Source organism: Cricetulus griseus, chromosome X, assembly GCF_003668045.3.
Source record: "Cricetulus griseus strain 17A/GY chromosome X, alternate assembly CriGri-PICRH-1.0, whole genome shotgun sequence".
Taxonomy (NCBI): domain Eukaryota; kingdom Metazoa; phylum Chordata; class Mammalia; order Rodentia; family Cricetidae; genus Cricetulus; species Cricetulus griseus.
The window spans coordinates 37,020,760-37,044,061 of NC_048604.1; the positions used below are offsets into that span (position 1 = coordinate 37,020,760).

Here is a 23,302-nt window from a genome sequence, read left to right on the forward strand (position 1 = left end):
ACATGAGAGAGCAGGATGATTTAATCAGGGGAAGAATTGAGGAGAGCAAGAAAAGATATACTACAATAGAGGGAGCCATTATAGGTTTAAAGAGAATTCTGGCACTAGGGAAATGTCCAGAGATCTAGAGTTTTACTCCAACTAACAATGTAAGCAGTGGTTGAGAGGCTCCCTTAAATGCCCTTCCCCGATAATGAGATTGATGACTACCTTATACACCATCCTAGAGCCTTCATCCAGTAGCTAATAGAAGCAGAGGCAGACACCCACAGCTAAACACTGAGATGAACTCTGGAATCCAGTTGCAGAGAGGGAGAAATGATGAGCAAAGTGGTCAGAACCAGACTGGAGAAACTCACAGGGACAGCTGACCTGGACAAGGGGCTGCTCATGGACCCACAGACTGATATCTGGGAAACCAGCATAGGACTGTTCCAGACTCCCTGAGCAAAAATGTCAGTTTGTAGGTCTGGGCAATCTATGGGGCCTCTGGTAGTGGATCAGTATTTATGCCTAGTATACAAATGGACTTTGGGAGCCCTCTCCACATGGAGTGATACTCTCTCAGCCAAGACACATGGGGGATGGTCTAGGCCCTGCTCCAAATGATATGACAGATATTTTTTGAAGATCCCCATGGAAGACCTCGCCCTCCCTGGGGAGGAGAAAGGGGTTGGGATAGGGGGTGGGGCAGAGGAGGAGGGGAGGGAGAGGGAACTGGGATTGACATGTAAAGAAGCTTGTTTCTAATAAAAAAGAAAAAATAAATTGAAGCTTTTGAAAAGTGAAAAGTTTTATTATACTCCCCACCTAAAAGTTTCACCTGGAGTGAAACTTTGGTTACTGGTTTGCTGAGTCAGTGCATTGCTGTTTCTCTACTGTCTTAGACACAGTATGTTCTCATCCATGCCATCAAGTTGACAAATGGGAATTGGGGTCCATACTGACCTCTGAGCGTTATATTACTTTTGTTGCTGGACAGGATCTGGGATGCAGTAAACTTCCTTTGATCTTACAAAACAAGTGAGAGGAAGAAAATACAAAGATAGACTGGAACACCCTCCTGGAACAACACTGGCACCAACAATTACAAGATACTCTTACCTTTTTCAAGTACAGCAACCCAGGGTAATTGTTTAGAAAAGGAAATGCTTTTTCCAAGAGAAGTGGTAAATAATCAAGCCAGCCTATCATGTTCAGCTAAAGCAGCACCCAGTTGCTGCTATGGAATCAAGTCCACAGAGAGCAAAGAGGGAAAAGATGAGAGAAGGCTGGAGGGGTGGGGCAAAGTATAGATTATGCAGCACATTGATGGCCCAGAAAGTAAATTGGATTTTATTTGAAGTGTGACATCAAGTTTCTAAGCAGAAGGATATTTTCTAATTTACATCTTTAGAAGCGATCAATGCTATTACAGGAAATCATGTAGAGTGTGATTCTGTAGTGAAACAAACCGGGCTTGAATTTCAAGTCAATTCCTTTGTAGATTGAGTGACTTTCCTTTATTCATTGAAAATAATGATAGGACCAAACACACAGGCAGGGTTTTGGGGTCCCTATGGAGAGCAGTATAACTATGTATACAAAATACTTAGCTTAGTGCCTGGCCCACAGGAGGTACTCAATCCATGTCAGTTGCAATTATTACTTGAATTGCTATAGTAATAGAAGTACTATTTTAGTATTATAGTTATAACATTAGAAAAATACACAGGACATGATCCAAAAATCAGAAGCTAGATTAATGCTGATTGAAATGAATTTTTAGAGATGATTCATTGATTATTATAAGGGAAATTGGTGGACAACTTTATGTCTCCAATTTCTGCCCAATAACTGTGGGCTTTCTTTGTCTTTTCTTTTAAGCTTGTGACATGATATGCTGCTGGCTATGTCTTAGCATAGAGATGCATCCAAGTATGGAACAAGATGGTGGGTTCTATGGTAGAAAAAAAGAAAAGAAGCCTTCTTTCTGTTCCCTGTGTCACAAAATCCCAAGAGGCCCATTCATTCTTAAGTTAGTGAGCATCCCCTCTATACCAGCTGTGCAGGGAACCATTCCATCTTTCCAGAAATAACTGAGTCATAGGCACTATGGGACAGCCTCATTGAGCCCACTTGTCACCTTACACTGTTAAAGACTGTGGTAATCGCTGTAACATTACAGCGATTAAGATGAAGCAAGTGCCAAGGCTTCCAGTGACAGCATGGCCATGGCTTTTTACTTTGCAGTCTTTGACTTAGCTGTTATTTGGTCAGGGTTATGTGATGAAGCTACCCTCCAGCAAGCAGAGACAGACTGGGATGCCAATTTGGCAAGTGACTCACACATGCCCTGCACTACACACAAACAAAACCCAGAAAATTATGATGACACGAAGAGATTTCTCTTGGGCAGATTCCTGACCTCACCCAGTTCTTAAAGTCCAACAGCCTATTATTCCCAGGAATGGAATAAAACACACTCTGCTTTCTTGACAAAGAGAGTTTTGTGATGCCAATCAATCCTCATGCTACCTTGGTCTGCAACAATTTTGGTACCACAATAGTATAACAACAATGGCTGAAATGAAAGGCAATTAGCAACCCAACTCATCTGATACTATTCTTACACAAGGATTTGCCATCTACTTTCATGTAGTCATTTCTTCATCCTTGATTATTTACTCACTTAAAAACCATGTATTGAGTGCTTAACGTGTTAAGATGCCATGGAATGTATCTGAGGTGTAGAACTTGTTCCCCTCTTTTAAAAGCTTAAATTATTACATAAACAGCTGGATCTCATAGATTATTATGTATCCCACAAATAGTTAATAAAATCATCATTAGAACAGCCATCCAATTTGCTATCTCTACACTAATTGAGGTTGTTGTGGTTTGAATGTGAAATGCTCCCCATAGAATTGTGTGCTTGCATACTTGGTCTCTTGCTCGTGGCACTATTTGGGAAGGTTGCAGAACCTTTAGGAAGTTGTTCACTGTAGGTGGGCTTTGAGGTTTTATTGCTTGATCCCATTTCCTGTTGATTCTCTCTTTCCTGATTTCAGATGCAATGTGACCAGCCTCCATGAACTTCTTTCACTTCATCTTCCCCAACCATGATATCTATAAGCCAAAATTAAACCATTCTTCCCTTGGGTTGCTACTTGTTGGGTATGTGGTCATGCCAATGAGAAAAGTAAGTAGTACAGAAAGCTGGTACTGTGAAGTAGGTACTTTACTGTGATAAACCTGACCAAGTAGTTCATAGACCAGTGGACATCATCTGTAAGGTGAAAATGTAAGAGTTTGAAATGTAGGCTAGACAAGTCCTAGAGCTGTCTGTGTAAGTAGAGTTTAGTGTGTGACTTTGGTAGTACTCTAAAAAAATCAAGAAAAGAAGACAGAAGAAGCATGTCTCATGATATTTTGGACACTGAGAGCCCATTCTGGTTTCATTTGGCCCTTGTTCTAAAAAACCTGAGTGACAATGAACTTAATGTCAATGACAAAATGATGTCATTTGTGGAAGATATTTCAAATCAGGATAGCATTCAGGCTGCAATATGTTTATTTTCTGCAGTGAAACTGAATAGCAAATGAAGTAAAAGGATTCAATGCAATGTTCATTCAGGCAAGGGAAAGAGCAGAAGAAAGTTTAAAGCTGAATAAAAAGTTGTAATAGTTAAAGATGTTAGTCCCATAAAAGAGAAATCCTTACTCTGCACTAGGGCAATAAGAAAGATGCTCTAAGGGCAAGATCCCAAGCATCATACCTCCAACTTGTGAGAGTATATTCCAAAGGATACTGTCTGAACTGAGAAGTGACAGAAGACTTCTTTGTTCAAAAACAACTGCTTAAGAAAGTGATTTTAAAGATTCACCCATCAAGACATACAGAGACTGCCAAATATAGCTGTGGTCCAAGGGTACTAAACAATATCCCAATCTGGCAGCATAGCTTGACAGCATCGTCCACATGTTACTAATTTTTCAGACATAAAAAATGCAAGATTGGTTAGGTTGTGGAGTTTCATCCCACAGTTCCAGAGAGCTTGGTCAGGCAACATGTGGCAGAGTTGGAAACCTTACAAGGGGCCTCTGAAAGCCCATTTCATGAAATATTTTATTAGACTTACTCATTTTATTTCTTGTATATTTTTCATATATATATATATGTGTGTGTGTGTGTGTGTGTGTGTGTGTGTGTGTGTGTGTGTGTGTATGTGTGTGTGCCACATGTATACTTGGTACCCAAATAAGTCATAAGAGGGCATCAGATCTCCTGCAATTAGAGTTACAGATAGTGGTAAATAACTATGTGGCAGCTAGTAATAAAACCCTGGTCCTATGGAAGAGCAACAAGTAATCTTAACTGCTGAGCCATCTCCCAGGGCCTTGCAGCAGGCTTTGAAAATGAAGCCTAAGTTGTAATACAGACTCCAAGATGTTGGTTACTAGAACCAGTTGCATACATGGAATGCAGCCAGTTCAAAATGGAGACTATGTGTGTGTACTGCAGGCAATAGGTTTAGAAGGGCAAGACTACCTAAGACCTTTGGAAGCAAAAAGGTTCCATCATGAGCACCATATGCAAGACAAGGGGTTGTTAAATTTCGTGTTTGCCTTGTTGGACTTCAGTCTTGCTTTTGGTTGACTTTCCTATTTATGTCTTCATTGCTCCTCTTTATTTAAAAATGAAATTTTTCCATATAATATATTCTGATTATGGCTTCCCTGCACCAAACTCCTCCCATTTCCTCTCCATTTCCCCACAGATCAAAATCCACGCCCTTTCTTTCTCTCTGTCTACAATCAGGCATCTGAAAGTGATAATGAAACAAAATAAGAAAAAATAAAAACAAATAAACTAGGCTAGGACAAAAGAAACAAACAAATGAAAAAAAGAGCCAAAGAAAAAGCACAAGAAACGCATACAGACGCTGAGATACACACATTCACATGCATAGAAAACCCCTAAAGACGAAATTGGATGACACCATATATGAGAAAAATAACTATTAAGAAAAAATGCCTAGACAATGTATTATAAAACAAATTCCTTCAAGAGTTTGTTTTGCATTGGCCATCTATAGCTGGGCATGTGGCCTGCCCTTAAGTGTGCTTTATATAGCCTGTGAGACTCCGTTGGAGAAAACTAATTCCTCCTTTGCCAATGGTTGTCAGTTAGCCATACCTTTGGAATGGGGGCTGGTGTCTACTTTCCTTCTCACTACTGGAACCCTATCTGGCTTAGACCTGTGCAAGTCCTGTGCATGATCCCATAATATCTGTGAATTCATATGTGCATCAGTTCTCCTGTGGTTAAAAGGCGTTATTTCCATGGTGTCTTCCATTGTCTTACAATCTTTCTGCCTTCTCTTCCACAAAGTTTCCTGAGCCCTGAAGGGAGGGATTTACTGGAGACATTCCATTTAATACTAAGTGTTCCAATGTCTCTCGTGCTTTGCACATTGCCCAGCTGTGGAGTCTCTATTTATTCATATCTACTGCAGAAGGAAGTTTCTCTGGTGATGGCTAAGAAAGATATTGATCTATGAGTATAGCAGAATGTCATTAGAAGTCATTGTATTGTGTTATTTTGTGAGAACAGTAGCATTTTGTTTTCCACTAAGTCCCGGCCTATATACTTTCAGGTTCTTGACTACCCAGACAGTGTCAGGGATGGGTTCCATTTCATGACATGGGCCTTAATTTCAATCAGCTAGTGGTTCAATCAGCTAGTTACTCCCATAATTTCTGTGCCACTATTGCACTAGTATATCTAGCATGCATATCACCCTAGTAGATTGCCGGGTTTGTAACTCTGTTGGTGTTTAACTTTCTCCTTTGGCAGTGTGAAGAATAACTTCCAGTACCATAAAAAGCAGTCAGTAGTGGTGAAGGCTTTTGGCAGGCACCAGCTAAACTTCTCCGTGTTCAATGGATTATATATACATTGTCTGCAGCTTTGGAATGAAAATTTTTACTCCATGGTATTATAGATTAGAAATGTGTAACTTGGCTTTTGATTTTATAGGGCTCACAGTTAAGAAACTGTCCTGAATCTTAGATAATTTAGGGCTTGATAGAGACTTTTGGAAATTTTAAACTTGGAATGAATGTATTTTGTTTCATGAGAAAGCTTATAGAGTCCAGGAGTAGATGCTGTGGTTCACAGGCTTATGTGTATGAATACTTGGGCCCCAAGTGGTATCACCATTTTGTAAGGTTGCAGAGCCTTTGGGAGGTGGAGACTTGCTGGAAGAAATGGGTCACTGGGCTAGGCATAAAAGTTACATAGTCTAACCCAACTTCTTATTTACTCTCTGATTCTTGATTTCAGATGCAAAGTCACCAGCTGCCTGTGGCTCCTTCTCCACAATGATGAACTGTAACATACCCTCAAATGGTAAGCCAATATAAACCCTCATTCCTTTAAGTTGGTTCTTTTCAGGTATTTGGTTCTAGAAAAGTGACCAATAAAATTATACATATACCATTGTCTCAAAATCATTTCCTTCCTTTATCTCTTGACCTCACTGTAATCCCTGTTCAGAACAAATTTACCAGTGTCCCCCATGTTACAAAATGCAATGTTTAATCCTTAGCCCTTGTCAAAGCTGTGGTGTCTTCAATGTTGTTAGTTCAGTTAGTGGCCACTCTGTCTTCCTTGAATTACCTTCTTCTCCATTGGTTTTCTTCCTTCTTCTCTTGTTTCTTCCCATTTTCCTTATTGGGATGTATACTTTGTCTCATGCTCAATGTAGTATTATCACAAATTATGGATACTATATCTCTCAGAATATGTTCAGTCTCACCATTTATCATTGGCTTTCAGATTACTCATTTTGGAAAGGGAGGAAGCCATGATTAAGTGAAGTCCTGAGTAGATGTACATTTTCAAATGGGCATAGCCTGTCAAAGACCCCAAGAATTCAGACCCAATGGGCACAGCCATTACTCATATGGGCTAGGCTCAAGAGGGGTAGGCAAAACTCTTCCCAGGGATCCAAGTATGAAAGTTTATAAATGATTGATCTGTGTGTAAAGACTAGCAACTGCAGCTTCTTTATCCTGGATATTTACAACCTAGATCCCTAGCCTACAGAGACCATCTACAGAGGTGTCCTACTGAGACAGCTAAAACTTCCTGCCCTGTGATATTCTAATAAACATGTTGAGGTTCCAAGTGAATTAAGTGATATCAGAAGTCTACCTATTCCCAGCTTTGCTGTATGTAAGTGTCCCTGTCCTGTCTTCCTTCCTTTGCTACCCCAACATTCTAGGACCCAAGACACACAGGCTACAGCAACTCCTAATGTAACATCATTACAAATTTACTACAATGCACAATCATCTCTTACCTACATTAGCTTTACAGATGGTTCCATCCTACTTTGATCTGTATATTCTCAACACAGAAGACACAGTGAGCCAATTGAAATCCATTTTATTATGCTACTGTGCTAGCTAGTGTTTTGTCAACTTGACACAAGCTAGAGTCATTTAGGAAGAGGGAACCTCAATTTAGAAGATGTTTCTGCAAGACTGGCCCCCTGGAAGAATAGAGGAGAGCAAGACAAGTGATATCATAATTGAGGGAGCCAGTATAGGTATAACGAGAAATCAGGCACTAGGGAAATGTCCAGAGATCTACAAGGATGACACCAACTAACAATCTAAGCAATAGTGGAGAGACTACCTTAAATGCCCTTCCATGATAATGAGATTGATGACTACCTTATTTGCCATCCTAGAGCTTTCATCCAGTAGATGATGGAAGCAGAGGCATACACCCACAGGTAAACACTGAGCTGAACTTTGGAATCCAGTTGCAGAGAGGGAGGAATGATGAGCAGAGGAGTCAAGACCACACTGGGAAAACCCACAGAAACAGTAGACCTGAGCAAATGGAGGGGGTTCTCATGAACACAAGACTGATAGCTGGGAAACAAGTATAGGACTGATCCAGACTCCCTGAATGTGGGTGTCAGTTTGGAGGTCTGGTTAATCTATGGGCCCTCTGGTAGAGGATCAGTATTTATCCCTAGTATACAAATGGACTTTGGGAGCCCTCTCCACATGGAGTGATACTCTCTCAGCCTAGACACACATGGGAGGGTCTAGGACCTGCTCCAAATGATATGACAGAGTTTGAAGATCCCACATGGAAGGCCTCACCCTCTCTGGGGATCAGAAAGGGGATGGGATATGGGGTTAGTGGGGGGGCAGGGGAAGAGAGAGGGGAGAGGGAACTGGGATTAACATGTAAAACAAGCTTGTTTCTAATTTAAATTAAAAAACCTGGAAAAAAAGATTGGACCCTGGGCAAACATTTGGGCCATTTTATTGGATAATGATGACCATGGATGAGCCAGGCTCATTATGAACCAAGTCAATAAGGGTAGTGCTAACACTGGTCAGGTGTTCCAGGATGGTATAAGAGAGCATGCTGAGAAAGCCATTAAGAATATGTCAGTATTACCACTCTTCCACAGTCATTGCTTTCAGTTCCTGCCTCTAGGTTCCTGCCCCTTGAGTTCCTGCTCCAGTATCATTTCTATGATGGACTACAAGGTATAAGATTAAATAAATCCTTTCCACAAGATTTTTGTGGTCATGGTATTTAATCACAGCAATACAAACATAACAAAGATAGCTATTTTCTGTCGTATATCACCTCTTAGTAAATGCCAAGATGTTAAATCAACCTTAAAAACCCCAGTTATCTCAGCATCACTCCAGTTCTCTGAATTTGTTCCCCACTTTGCTTATCATTGTTCTCAAATGCAGTTATACGACTTCTGTAATATTCTTTTATGTATATCAGGTAGGCTCCAACATCAGGACCCATACACATTTAAAATGTTCTATGTCCAGATAGATACAAATGTAGATTTTTCTTTTCCTTAAGGTCTTTTACTCAAGAGTCTCCTGCCTAGGCAACTGACTATATTTTTTTATTTTGCAGTTTTTTATGTAAATTAGAAACAAGCTACTTTTACATGTAAATCCCAGTTCCCTCCCCCTCCCCTGCCCCCACCCCCATACTAACCCCTTTCTACTCCCCAGGGAGGGAAAGGCCTTTCATGGGGGATCTTCAAAGTCTGTCATACTATTTGGAGCAGGGCCTAGACCCTCCCCTCTCTGTTCAGGCTGACAAACTATACCTTTATTTGGAATGGGCGCACAAAGTCCATTCGTATACTAGGGATAAATACTGATCTACTACCAGAGGCCCCATTGATTGCCCAGGACTCCTAACTGACACCCACGTTCATGGGGTCTGGATCAGTCCAATGCTTGTTTCCCAGCTAACAGTCTGTGTTCCATGAGATCCCCCTTGATCAGGTCAGCTGTTTCTGTGGGTTTCTGCAGCCTATTCTTGACCCTTTTTGCTCATCATTCATCCCTCTCTGCAACTGGATTCCAGAGTTCTGCTCAGTGTTCAGATGTGGATCTCTGCTTCTTCTTCCATCAGTTACTGAATGAAGGATCTGGGATGGCATATAAGGTCGACATCAATGCCAATATAAGGGAATGGGCACTTAAGGCAGCCCCTCCACTATTGCGTAGATTCTTAGAAGGGGTAATCCTTGTAGATCTCTGGACATTTCCCTAGTGCCAGATTTCTCTTTAAACCTATAATGGCTCCCTCTACTATTGTATCTCTTGTCTTCCTCTCCTCTATTCTTCCCGCAACTCAATCTTCCTGCTCCCTTATGTAGTCTTCTCCCCTTCTCTTTCTCCTAACTCCCTCTCCCCTCCCTCGTGCTCCCAATTAGCTCAGAAGATCTGGTCTCTTTCCCCTTCTCCAGGGGACCATGTATGTCTCTCTTAGGGTCTTCCTTGTTTACTAGCTTCTCTAGGGGTGTGGATTGTACGCTGGTGATCCTTTGCTCTATGTCTAAAATCCATATGTGAGTGAGTACATACCATGTTTGTCTTTTTGTGACTGGGTTACCTCACTCAGAATGGTTTCTTCCAGTTCCATCCATTTGCCTGTGAATTTCAAGATTCCACTGGTTTTTTCCCCCTGAGTAGTACTCCATTGTGTAAATGTACCACATTTACTCCATCCATTCTTCATTTGAGGGGCATCAAGGTTGCTTACAGGTTCTGGCAATTACAAATCATGCTGCTGTGAACATCGTTGAACAGATGTCCTTGTTGTATGAGTGTGCATCTTCTGGGTATATGCCTAAGAGTGGAACTGCTGGATCTTGTGGTAGACTGATTCACATTTTCCTGAGGAACTGCCATACAGATTTCCAAAATGGCTGCACGAGTTGGCACTTCCACCACCAGTGGAGGAGTCCTCCCCTTTCTCCACATCCTCTCCAGAACAGTCATTGGTGTTTTTGATTTTAGACATTCTGAAAGACGCAAGATGGTATCTCAGACTAGTTTTGACTTTCATTTACCTGTGAGCTAAAGATATTGAGCACTTTCCTAAGTGTCTTTCAGCCATTTTAGATTCCTCTACTGAGAATTCTATATTTAGTTCTGTACCCCACTTTTAATTGGATTATTTGGTGTTTTGATGACTAGCTTCTTGAGTTCTTTGTATATTTTGGAAATCAACCTTCTGTCAGATTGGGGTTGGTTAATATTTTTTCCCATTCTGTGGGTTGCCATTTTGTCTTGTTGACTGAGTCCTTTGCCTTACACAAGCTTCTCAGTTTCAGGAGGTCTCATTTACTAAGTGTTGATCTCAGTGTCTGTGCTACTGATGTTATGTTCAGGACGCTGTCTCCTGTAACAATTCATTTGAGGGTACCTCCTACTTTCTCTTCTAAGAAGTTCAGTGTGGCTGCATTTATGTTGAGGTCTTTGATCCATTTGGACTTCAATTTTGTGCATGGTGATAGATATGGATCTATCTGCAGTCTTCTACATGCCAGCATCCAGTTATGCCAGCACCATTTGTTGAAGATGCTTTCTTTTTTCCATTGTATAATTTTAGCTTCTTTGTCAAAAATCAGGTGTTCGTAGGTGTGTGGGTTAATATCAGGGATTTCTATTTGATTCCATTCATCTATCTGTCTATATTTGTGCCAATACCAAGCTGTTTTCAGGACTATGGCTCTGTAATAGAGATTGAAGTGAGGCCTCGGGAAGTTCCTTTATTGTACAGGGTTGTTTTGGCTATTCTGGGTCATTTGTTTTTCCATATAAAGTTGAGTATTGTTTTTTCAAGTTTTGGGAAGAATTGTGCTGGGATTTTGATGAGGATTGCATTGAATCCGTAGATTATTTTTGGCAAGATTGTCATTTTTAGTATGTTGATCCTACCTATCCAAGAGCATTGTCTTCTTTAATTTCTTTCTTTAAAGACTCAAACTTCTGGTTATACAGGGCTTTTACTTGTTTGCTTAGTATTACCCCAAGATATTTTATATTGTTTGTGGCTGTTGTAAAGGGTGATGTTTCTCTGATTTCTTTCTCAGCCCAATTATTTTCTGTATATAGTAGGGCTACTGATGTTTTTGAGTTAATCTTGTATTCTGCCCACTTTGCTAAAGGTGTTTATCAGCTGTATGAGTTCCCTGGTAGAGTTTTTCAGGTCACTTATGTAAACTATCATATCATCTACAAATAGTGAAAGTTTGACTTCTTCTTTTCCAATTTGAATCCCCTTGATCTCCTTTTGTTATTTTATTGCTCTAGCTAGAACTCCAAGGGCAATATTGAAGAGATATGGACAGAGTGGACAGCCTTCTCTTGTTCCTGATTTTAGAGAAATAGCGTTGAGTTTTTCCCCATTTAGTTTTATTGTGGCTGTTGGTTTGCTGTATACACATTTTGTTATGTTTATGTATGTTCTTGTTATCCCTGATCTCTCTGAGACCTTTATCATGAAGGGGTGTTGGATTTTGTCAAAGGATTTTTCACTCTAGCAAAATGATCATATGGCTTTTCCTTTGCAGGTTTTACATGGTGGATTACATTGCTGGATTTTCATACGTTAAACCAACCCTGCATCCCTGTGATGAAGCCTACTTGATCATGCTGGATGATTTTTTCTGATGTGTTCTTGGATTCTATTTGCCAGCATTTTATTGAGTATTTTTGTATCAATGTTCATGAGGGATATTGCTCTGTAGTTCTCTTTCTTAGTTGTGTCTTTGTGTGGCTTGGGTACCAAGGTAATTGTAGCCTCGTAAAAAGAGTTTAGCAATGACCCTTCTGCTTCTTTTGTGTGGAACTCTTTGAGGAATATTGGTATTAGCTGTTCTTTGAATTTCTGGTAGAATTCTGCAGTGACACCATCTGGCCCTGGGTTCTTATTAGTTGGGAGACTTTTGATGACTACTTCTATTTCACTAGGGGTTATAGGTCACTTAAATTGTTTATCTGTTCTTGATTTAATTTTGGTAAGTGATATCTATCCAGAAAATTGTCCATTTCTTTTAAATTTTCAAATTTTTTGGAATACAGGTTTTCAAAGTATGACCTGAATATTTTCTAGATTTTCTCAGTGTCCGTTGTTATGTCCCCCTTTTCATTTCTGATTTTGTTAATTTGCATGTTCTCTCCACGTTTTGGTTAGTTTGGATAAAGGTTTGTCTATCTTGTTGATTTTCTCTAAGAACTGATTTTTTGTTACATTGATTCTTTGTATTGTTTGCCTACTTTCTACTTTATTGATTTCAGCCCTCAATTTGATTATTTCCTGGCATCTACTCCTTTGGGATGAGATTGCGTCTTTGGGTTCTAGATCTTTCAGTTGTTTTATTATTTCTCTAGTGTAACTATTCTCCAGTTTCTTCATGTGGGTACTTAGTGCTATGAACTTTCCCCTAAGCACAGCTTTCAAAGTGTCCCATTAAGTTTAGGTATGTTGTGTCTTCATTCTCATTAAATTCTAGGAAGTCTTTAGGAATTCTTTAGGAAGTCTTTAGGAAGTCTCTAGGAATTCTTTTTTTATTTCTTCCTTGACCCAGGAATGGTGCAGTTGCGAATTGTTCAATTGCCATGAGTTGGTAGTTTTTCTGCCATTTGTGTTGTTGAATTCTAACTTTAAAGCATGGTGGTATGATAAGACACAGGGGGTTATCTAATCTTTTGTATCTATTGAGGTTTGCTCTCTTGCCAAGTATGTGGTCAATTTTACATAAGGTTTCATTTGGCGCTGAGAAGAAGGTATATTCTTTTGTGTTTGGATGGAATGTTCTATACATGTCTGTTAATCCCAACTGGGTAATAACTTCTGTTAATTCCTTTGATTCTTTGTAAAGTTCCTGCCTGGTGGTCCAGTCTAGTGATGAGATTTGAAATCTCCCACTATATGTGTTTGAGGTTTTATGTGTGAATTGAGTTTTAGTAATGTTTCTTTTACAAACATGGATGCCTTTGTATTTGGGGCATAGATGTTCAGAATTGAGAATTCATCTTGATGGATTTCTCTGCAATAAATATGAAATGACCTTCTTCATCTCTTTTGATTGATTTTAAAGTCTAATTTGTTAGATATTAGGATTGCTACACCCGCTTGTTTCTTGGGTCCATTTGATTGGAAAATCTTTTCCCAATCCTCAACTCTGATGTACTGTCTGTCTTTGAAGTTGAGGTGTGTATTTTGTATGCAACAGAAGGTTGTATTCTGTCTTTTTATACATTCTGTTACCCTGTGTCTTTTTAAAGGCAATCAAGACCATTAATATTGAGGGATATTAATTGTTAATTCTTGATTGTTTTGTGTTTGGTGGTGGTGGTGCTATTGTGTGTGGATTTCTACCCCTCTTTTCTTTTGGCTCTTGATAAAGTGGGATTACCTATTGCCTATGTTTTTGTGGGTGTAGTTAACTTCCTTGGGTTGGAGTTTTCCTTCCAGAACTTTCTATAGGGCTGGATTAGTGGATGTGTATTGTTTAAATCTGGTTTTGTAGTGGAATATCTTCTTTTGTCCATTTATAGTGATTGAAAGCTTTGCTAGGTATAAGAGTCTGGGCTGGCATCCATGGCCTTTTAGTGTTGGTAGAATATCTATCCAGGTCCTTCTGGCTTTCGGAGTTTCCATGGAGAGGTCAGGTGTAATTCTGACAGGTTTGCTTTATGTGTTACTTGGCCTTTTTCCTTTGTTGCTCCTAATATTCTTTCTGTATTCTGTATGTTTGGTGTTTTGATTATTATGTGATGAGGGGACTTCTTTTTTATTTCTTTATTTTAATTAGAAAGAAGATTATTTTACATGTTAACTCCAGGTCCCTATCCCTCCCCTTCTCCCCTAGCCCCCAACTAACATCCAACCTATCCCATACCCTATCCGCTCCCCATGCAGGGTGAGGCCTTCCATAGGGGGTCTTCAAAAGTCTGTCATATCTTTGGGATAAGGCCTAGGCGAACCTCTTTGTGTCTAGGCTCAGGGAGTATCACTCCATGTAGGATGGGCTCCCAGAGTCCATTCCTATGCTAGGGATAAGTACTGATCCACTACAAGGGGCCCCATAGATTTCCAAGGTCTCCTCACTGATACCCACATTCAGGGGATCTAGATCAGTCCCATGCTGGTTTCCCAGCTATCAGTCTGGGGACCAAGAGCTTTGTGGTCCACCATATTTGGTGTTCTGTAAGCTTCTTGTACTTTCATTGACACGTCTTTCTGTAGTTTGGGAAAGTTTTCTTCTATGATTTTGTTGAATATGTTTTCTGCACCTTTGAGCTTGATTTCTTCACCTTCTTCTATACCTATTATTCTTAGGTTTCGTCTTTTCATGGTGTCCCATATTTCCTGAATATTTTGTGTTAGGGATTTGTTGGACTTAAGATTTTCTTTGGTCGATGAATCTATTTCTCCTAGTGTATCTTCAACACCTGAGATTCTCTTTTCCATCTCTTGTATTCTGTTGTTTATGCTTGCATCTGTAGTTCCTGATTGTTTACCCAGCTTTTATATTTCCAGCATTCCCTCAGACTGTGTTTTTTATATTGTCTCTATTTCAGCTTTCAAACCTTGCACTGTTTGAATTGATTCTTGCCATTTTGGGTTTGTCTTTTCCTCCATTTCTTGAATTTTTTCTTTGTTTTTTTTTTCTTCCAATTCTTTAGGGGATTTTCTCATTTCTTTTTTTAGGGTCTCTATCATCTTCATAAACTTGTTTTTATGGTTGTTCTCTTCTGTTTCATCTGTGTTGGATGTTCAGGTCTTGCTGGTTTGGAGTCCCTAGACTCTGGTCGCGTCATATTGATTTTTCTGTTGTTGGCTGTGTTCTTATACTGTCGTCTTCCCATCCCTTCTTCCATTGGGTGCTGGTGGGTCTCTACCTCTCCTGGTTGGTACGGGTCCAAGGTTCTCTTCCAGTGGGTGCAAGCAGGTCCAAAACTCTGATGGCTCTCCTCTTCCTGTGGGTGGAGGCGGGACTAGCACTGCAACATCGGCAGATTCTGGATGACCTGGTTTGCCAGGACAGGTTCCCCCTCTCACAGTCTCCAGGCCTCAGGAGGCTCCAAGCAGGGCACTGGAAGGGACTCTAAACTTTTACCTCTCCAACAAAATTATCTTGTCTCTGTTTTCTCTTTTATTTTTATTCTCAGAATTTATAATCTAACATACTATATGCTTTAGTTAATTCAAGATGGTATAGCAAAACACCATAGACTAGACATCTTAAATATAAGTACATTTATCAGTATTTTCAAAGGTATAAAATCCAAGATCAAGATGCAGACAAATTAGAGTTCAGTTTGAAATCTTTGCTCTTGTCTTATATGCAGCAGTCATGCCTTCATGGTTCATATGTGTGCCCTTTCCCTGACCAGTGAAAGGGGAGAGAGAAACCTCTCTAGTGTAAGCAGTTTTTGGAAGGGAACTAATCCCATCAGACCAATGCCCCATTCTCAATGCCTCATGTAAACATCATTATTTTCCCCAAATCCCATCTCTAAGTTCCATCCCGTTTTGGCTTTGGATTTCAACCTATGTATTTGTAGGAAGACACAAACATTCAATATACAACATTACATACCTTTTCCATAGCATGCCTTACTGATTCAGTGAGTAACATCACATACACAGTACTAAATGCCTGATTGTTCTTGCTTATTATTTGCCTTCCTTATTGGAATTGATGTTTTATAAAGTTTGGGAATTGTATTCACTTGTGTTCACTATTTTAATCCCTGTGTTTTCAGTAATACTTGGCAAGGGTATGGACTCAATAAATATTTACTGATTAAGTGGATGAAATAAACAAATTAATTGTAGCTTGGTGTAAGCAGTAAGCAGCAAAGAAACAGACTGATTGACCAGAATGGAGGCCATCAACCTTGGCTGGTTGTTCAAATCACAGTAGGAAGTATTTGCAAATACAGATGCCTAGAATTCAACCTCCAAAAATATGCCTTACTTGGTCTACAAGAGGCCTGGCCACTGTTTTATTTTGATGTTCTCTAAGTGATTCTCCATGAGAAGCTGAGAACCAATGAGTTTGCAACTAACTGGAAACATGAGAACCTACTGAAAATAAAATGCACAGGCAAGACTTAATGTTACTCTGAGATGTTATCTTTTATATGGAAACTTGAAAGGAAAAATAAAGCAAGGCCAATTTGGTTTCAGTTCCCGGTGGAGGGTCAGAATAAGAGTGAAAGCACTGGAGTACAATTGAATTTGGTGTGTTCTCAGAACAGAAGGTTACTGTGGGTGGTACAAAGCAGGGAAAAAGAGTTGTACAAGATGAGATTATAAAGGTACACAGGAACTACATTATGCCAGGGTCAGTAAACCGCGCAAACTAAAAGATATCTTACTTCATGAGATGAGAGCTGTGAGATTTTTGAGGATGATGTGATCTGATTTACTGTGTTGCATAAAGGCATCAGTAAATACAGAAAGAACCCAAGTGGCTATTTTGGTAGTCTAAGAGCTAAAGGCTAAAGATGCTCCTTTTTGTCTAGATGGCAGAAGTCTGAGAGTGGCATACAAATCCACTCCACTCAGGTAAAGTCACATAGATGGTCAGTAGTTCCAGAAAATTTCAACATTTCAGAGCACAGCTAATTCTGTGATCAGTGGCTTCAGAGGTTGAAATCTGCATGCTCAGACTTGGCTAGGCATTCATTGTTGATCAGGTAGCAGGAAAGGAGTTATCTACCTAGCAAATAATCTAATGAGAGACTTTTTAGGTAACAGCAGCATTTCCTCGTACAAAGAAGTCCTGTAATTTGCAGTATTGACACTTTTCTGCTTTCTGGGAGATTAAGACATGAACATCTACAGAAGTGACAGATGAGAAAACAAGTATCCAAAAGGAGATATGAACAAAAAATCAGTAACTACTATCTTTTGTTTGACACTCACCTTATGCTGAGCACTGTTATGGGCTTTGCACATGTTTCCATTTAGTCTCCATCACTACTCAATGGTGTAGGGAATATGACATCCCATGTCGATGATTGCAATAATAGAGGCTAGCTGTCACTTGACTGCTTAGTATCAGCCAATCATTTAAAAAGGTGTTTTGACATATATTACTTAGGTAAATGTTCATTCTACACATTCTAAACTAGGGCCAGACAAGATAAATGATTTATCCCAAGTCACAGAACTAGGCAGCTGCAGTTCAGATATGATCTTAGAGTTACAATTCACAGCAGATGGCTCCTACCTTGTCAACAAGATACATGTACATAGTGAACAGGCCATGGCAGAATACACACTTGGAGATAAGAAAGAAAGGGATCATGAGGGACCTAGAAAATCACCCCATTTGGTTGGAGTTGAGGGTGTATAATGAGGAATAATGGTTCACGGGCAAGGCAGTTCTGCCCCTGAGTGCTTTTAATCACATCACTTGTGTCAGTTAGGACCTGCAGCCTCCTATCAAAATTATTTGTCATTTAGATCTTCATCATGAAGTGCTTGACATTTTAAAGCCTCTGTCTCTCAACACTTATCAGAGAAGTTTCTTCTTAAAGCAGGTGGTGATGAATACAGGACAGAATAAGGGATTTGGAATGCTCAGCCCAAATATGACATCTGTAGTAAACCCTACTCTCAAAGCTCAGGGTAAGTTAGTAGAAGAGAGGCCAGAATGATTGTAAGAGGCAGAGGTGGTAGATCACTTCAAGAAAACAGTATTTTTCTTAACACAACCTGGCAGATGCACATATGAAAGCATGATCAAGACTAGCATAAACTCAAGCCAAACAAAATCCCAACATGGAGTAGGGAAAATAGGCATGAATTCCCATCCATAGCTGCAGAGCTATTGCCATTTGATGACTTCTGGGAGAGAGGGAGAGTCAGTTTTCTTTAATAGTGTGTCCTCTAGTATATTGACCATGCTCCAGACTCAGACACCCCAAAGTAGTTGGCCAGCACAAACCAGACTTGATGGTTTTTTTTTTAATGAGAAAGACAGAGAAAGAGAACATGAGGTTGGGTGGGTAGGGAGGTAAGGGTTGATCTGGGAGAAATAAATTTCATCAAAATACATTGTGTATCATTCTCAATGAAGCAATAAAAATATCAAAAAGATTCATAACCCCACACCAAGTTACAACACAGTATACACTGTCCAACTCAAACCCCGATGAATAATAAGTTGGCTCATGACAAATCAGTAACCTGATAGCTGTTCAATCTTACTTTTCTTTCTTAGGTAGAAATGGCTCTTGAGGAATTAGGACACTGACAAAATATTTGAAAAAGACAAGAGGATGAAGAATCCCAGCAGTGTTCATCAAGTCAACAAAGAAAGTTCATCTCACCATAGTATGTGTAACAAGATTACCTGCCAGTGATCTAAATGCCTATCAATATGAGGTTGGTGAGACAAAATATGAAACAGCCTCAAACAATAACACTCTATTTTGGAAATAAAGTAAAACTGTGTGTTCTGATAAGGAAAGATGTTTCCAAAGTATCTTAAGGGGCTGGGGAAACATAGAGCTGTTTAGATATTCATCAAACTAGCTGAATATATCTATTAGAGTACCGGAATGATAATGGACTTTCACTTTCAGTGTATGCTATCGTCCTTTATAACAAACCCACAATACCTTTATAATTAGAAAACTACTTGCATTTCCAGTGTGCAAGCCAAACCAGAAAAACTCCATCTTAGATTATCCTTATCCGTCTTATCTTTTGTAACACTGTCTGTGTTCATAAGTTGGATTCAGTAGTGCATTTGTTAAGTTTCTCCTATAACTTTTCCATGAATGAACTGAGATAAAACAATGATGTCTTAACCAGACTATAATGTAGCCCAATGGAGTGGCAATTGATTAAAGAATTTTACCCACAGCATAGGTGGCAGCCAGTAGAAAGGTCTCCAGAGAAGGAGCACGGGGCTTTTCCAACTTCATTAATAATTTAAATGATATATAAAATGTACTTACCACGTCTGAAGATGACTCAAAGCTGGCAGAGTATCAAATACGTTGCAGAACAAAATTGAGATTCAGTGTGAACTCAGATGGGCTGGGATACTGGGCTAAAATTAAAAAAGGTGAAATTTAAATAAGATAAAGAAAAATGACTGAGACAAAAACCTTAAAAATCCATTTTGTGAGCCTGGAAGAAAGAACAGTGTTTCAGAAGCAGCTCATACACAAACTGACCAAGCAACCAAAAAAGGTTTAAGGTTTGACTTAACCCACAAACATAATTTGAGCCAACAGCTTAATGAAGGTAGCATATTTAGCTGATAAAGCGCCAGAGTACCATTTTAGGTTATAGTAATTAAAGTACCATTTCTAGATTCAAAACATGATTGTTGTCCTGAAGCTTCCAACATTCCTCCCTAGGAGCATTCAATTCTAAACAGCACATTTTAGAGGGTTACTGGAAAGATAAAAAACCTCCCAAGAAGAGACAGATGAGGGGGGGGGGGACAAAACACCAGACTGTAGCAGGAAAAGGTCTGAAAAACATGTGAGCCCTATGAAGCAGGATGGTTATGTATGGGGCACTCACTTCCCTACTGCTTCTGTGTCAAAGATATGCCCTATTCTTGGTTTACTTGGGCAAAAAGATCACTACCACCCGGTGGTGGCAAGAAGGCAGGTTGCACAATAAGCCTGACAGAAAGCTTTTCTGACCTTGAGAAGGTCTTGCTGGAGGCTGGGCAGGCTGAGAAGGCAAGAGGGTTCAAGTCCTGGCTTCATGAACCGATGCCAGCGGCAGAATTGTCCTAATGAGCTCTCTTTCAGCTCCAAAGGACTACATTTCTTTTCCAGAATCACTGTGGCATTATTCCTTTCTGTGTGCCCACTACTATACAATGAACCCACATTCTGCAGTTTGCAGAGTTTTAAGGGCAGCATTGTAGGACTTGCTAGACTGCTATCTCATTTATTATTGTTCCAGGCCAACAGAGGGGTAGGATCTTGCTGCTTAGGGGAGCGGCAGATGACTGAGATATATCAACTCAAGTTCCTACTTGACAGAGCTTCTTCAGTTCTTTATACTTCCCTGCAAATAACAGTCATCACATTAACTAAAAATCCCTAAAACATCCAGTCTCAGTGACCTGTCTAATCTCCTGTCCCATCACCCTTCCCTCCTTTAAATTCACTCCTGCAACACAGACTTCTAGGTTCGTTATGAAATGGCAAGCATGAGTCTAACTTGGGGACTGAGTTCTTGCTGTTCTTTCTGCTTACACCATTTTCCCTTGAGGTGCCTACATGGCTCACTCTATCATCTCCTTCAAGGCTCAACTCAGATCACCTACTCAGTGAGACTGTTTTAAAACCACTCTTTTAAAATCTGTATTGTGCAGGTTTCTACATTCAACAATTCCCACCACTTTATATCTTTAATATAATGCAATATGCTTTTTTGATAGTTTATTTTGGTTTCCTCCCTCTTTTGGACTGTAAGTTGTTTACATGTGGACATGCAGTTCTCATGTCTGATGTGTGGGGGGAGGGGGCTACTCAGCTTCAAGCACACTGGCAAGCACACAGTATGGGCCCAATAAATGTCTCATAGAATGCTTCCAAATCCATAGGTTTTTTTTTTTCTGATCTGGTTATCTCAACAACAAAAATCATGTGGTGGTAAAAACATAAAATTTCAGTTAAATAAAAAAAATTCACTTTTACAACTGTTTTCCAAACTGAATACAAGAAATGTAATACTGAGTAGGAAGATTGGCGATGCTTTTATGTATTTTTCTCTATTTCCTTGATTTGTCATGTAACTATGTCACATTACTGATTAATTGATGATAATTATAGTAGCTAATATCAGTTGAGTGCTAACAATGTACTAGCATTGTGATAAACATTTTACTTGATTAAGATATTTACATCCTATGATAGTCCTTTGAAGTTGGCACTACTAAAATTCCGATCTTAAAGATCAGAAAACTGAAAAACAGGGAAGGAGGTATCAAGTTCTGACCATGGTCACACAATTAACATCAGACAAATTTCAAGGTGCATGTTATTAACCCTGTTATCAAGGTAAGATGGAAAATTGATGATGATGATGATGATGATGATGATGATGATGATGGTGATGATGATAAAAATAAAACTAGTGTTACTAGTCTTAATTATGCATCAGGGGCTATGCTGATTATCACAACCATCTCTCTTGGAATAACCCCAAGACATATGCTTCTATTATGTGACAATTTTCAGTCTTAAACTACCTGTATTGTATTCATCTACTCACAGCCCCACTTAGCATCTGCCTTGGCTTCATGGAACTCATACTTTGATTCTTTTTCTACTGTGAGTAGACCATCAAGGAAGCTGGAAAAGCTGTCATAACCTTTTAGTGCTACTTGAACTTTCCACATCTTGAAGAGTAGGCCTCCAGAACATTTCAGACCTTGGTCCTTGTATTGTCCCATCTGAGAATATACTTCTTGTTTGCTTGCTTCTCCAATTTCCCTGTCAATCTAATTGTGTCCCAAAGTATAGTTTCAATGCAGTTTTCTCTGGGAATCCCTCTTTGGCCTTTCTCTCTCTCTCTCTCTCTCTCTCTCTCTCTCTCTCTCTCTCTCTCTCTCTCTCTCTGTGTGTGTGTGTCTGTCTGTCTGTCTGTCTGTCTGTCTGTCTGTCTGTGCAGTTCACACACTACAATCACTTCCAGCTTTGTAGAGCTGGGTTTCTTTCCATTCATCTAGAATATAGGTCAAGAAAGGATCTGAGTCCTGTGCTCCTCAGAATGTCCTCAGTTTGCATGTAAACAGTAGATCCTCAGTAATTATTGTGTTGACTGAGTCATAATTCTATGCTCTCATAGTGAAGGCATGGCACTCTCATATTATTTCACCTTAGCCTCACAACAGACCTGAGACATAAGAGAAATAGGTCTGATTTTACTCATGTTGATAATTAATGGAGTAGGGAGACAGGGAGGTTCAATAAGTTTTCTAAGGTCACATATTTGACAAGCGAGACTAGCTTCTGGGACATGGCACCCTAGAGTCTTTATACTAGACCACACTGATTCTACAGAAGGATGCTGCTAGTGCAAGCAATGCTAATAGTCTTCCTATAAAGACCTTGTCTTGATTCAATCACTGGAGCAAAGGCAATAAAGAATGTCAATAGTCAATCTCCTCAGTGAAGAAGGGGAAGGAGGTAAACTCATTCACTCTGGTGAGAAGTGCCTGGGGCTTATCAGCTGAAAGGTAATGATTCTGTTATAGTCTGTGTGGTGAGTACTGGTGACTGGATATTGTCTTTTACACATGGAAACTATTTCAACCTCCAGTAGAAAGGAGACAACCTAGCAGACTATGGTGAATGTAAAAGCACTAAGATGCTGGAAACCTGGGTTCAAGATCCAATTCTGCTACAAACTACAGATATGACTATGAAGAAGGCTCCTAACCTGCCTGATGCTGTACTTCTGCCTTAAAGGACTCCAAATTGCAAGGCCACTTATAGCTTGGATGTTTCATAAGTTTAAGACACATACATCTATGAACATAATTTTACGATACATTGGATCATACTTAAACTACAGACAGATTTCTTTGGTGTTGTGGAAAATATTTTCAAATTCTTAATAAACATGGGAAGGTGAAATGACTTTTGCACCAATATCCAAATGTCAATGTTCTCTAGAAAAAATAACATCTGCTTTTAAAAATGGGAGTATGCAACCTATGGATGATACTACATGCCAGTAATCCCAGCACTTGGGAGGCTGCAGCAGAAGATGAGGAATTCAAGACTAACTTATACTATTATTGATAATTGTCTCAAAGCCGGGGTTACTAAACCAAAGCAAACAGGAAGACTTCAAATAGTCTTTGATTTTTAAACTTCCTAGAGAAAAGATCTGAACACATAAGGTTTACTCATCTGTTTACTGCTTTAAAAAGTACAGTTAGTTAGTGTA

At 39.6% G+C, this 23,302-nt stretch overlaps 1 protein-coding gene across 10 annotated transcripts in view; it reads right to left on the reverse strand.

Annotated features, from left to right (window-relative positions):
* Pak3 (p21 (RAC1) activated kinase 3) overlaps positions 1-23,302 on the reverse strand; it is a 256,170-nt gene that overhangs the window by 186,446 nt on the left and 46,422 nt on the right. For all 10 annotated transcript variants that reach the window (XM_035449835.1, XM_035449834.1, XM_035449830.1 and 7 more), the window contains one exon: positions 19,333-19,427. The gene's annotated coding sequence lies outside the window, so the exon portion shown is untranslated. The remainder of the gene's footprint in view (positions 1-19,332; positions 19,428-23,302) is intronic.